The following is an 894-nucleotide window of genomic DNA, read 5'->3' on the forward strand; positions in this document are numbered from 1 at the left end:
GCCGTCAACGCCGTCAATTTTTCTTTTTTTTTTTGCAACGGACGGCCTAACGCAACCACGTCTTGTCGTTGGCTCCGTTCCGTCACGTTTTTTTTTGGTCTTAATCCTACCAATTGTCTGATCGACCGGGAGTTCTCGACTCAACAATACTATCAGTACTGGACAGATCCTGTCCTCGTACATAAATTATTAATTTCATTATTTTCACCACCGTTGACAACAACTCCACGATGGGCTAAGCCTCAACCATCGGCCAGGGAGGCCGGAAAGCCCGAACTGTTGCTGCTCGCCTGACCTGCTCGAGCTGTCCAGCCGTGTAACGTATTGTTGTTCCCCCCCTGCCCTTTTTGCCACCCTTAAGATATGCCCCGACAATATTATATTTTCCTTATAAATTTCCTTTACCAGCCATGTGGTTCATAACTTATATATATACTTCACCTGTGGTGTCAAAGTTATTATTAAAAAGATCAACTTATTATTATACACTCTAGTGTCCATGTCAAGGTTATTATTAACAAATTATTATTAAAAAGACCCACTTATTATTATACACTCTAGTGTCAACGTGAAATATATTATACTATCCTATCCCTCTTAAACCCAAATCATTTGTTATTATTATTTATTCAGTGTCACCTTATATTATGAATCTTGGGCATTCAGTTTGCCGATGCGTGTTTAAAACCTGTCAGTTCTGTCATAGTGAAATTCACATTTCCCACGTGACACGGCTGGCAGTCACAGATCTCAAGTCCCAGAGATCCGTGGGTGATTTTTACTAGGGGTCACTCTGGTAAACTCTCACAATATGAATATCACACTTATCATATACGTTTTAAGGACTGGGGTCTTCAACCCTAATTAGAATTTCAGAAAAAAAATTAAAAACTA

This window comes from Acyrthosiphon pisum, chromosome A1 (assembly GCF_005508785.2).
Source record: "Acyrthosiphon pisum isolate AL4f chromosome A1, pea_aphid_22Mar2018_4r6ur, whole genome shotgun sequence".
Lineage (NCBI taxonomy): Eukaryota > Metazoa > Arthropoda > Insecta > Hemiptera > Aphididae > Acyrthosiphon > Acyrthosiphon pisum.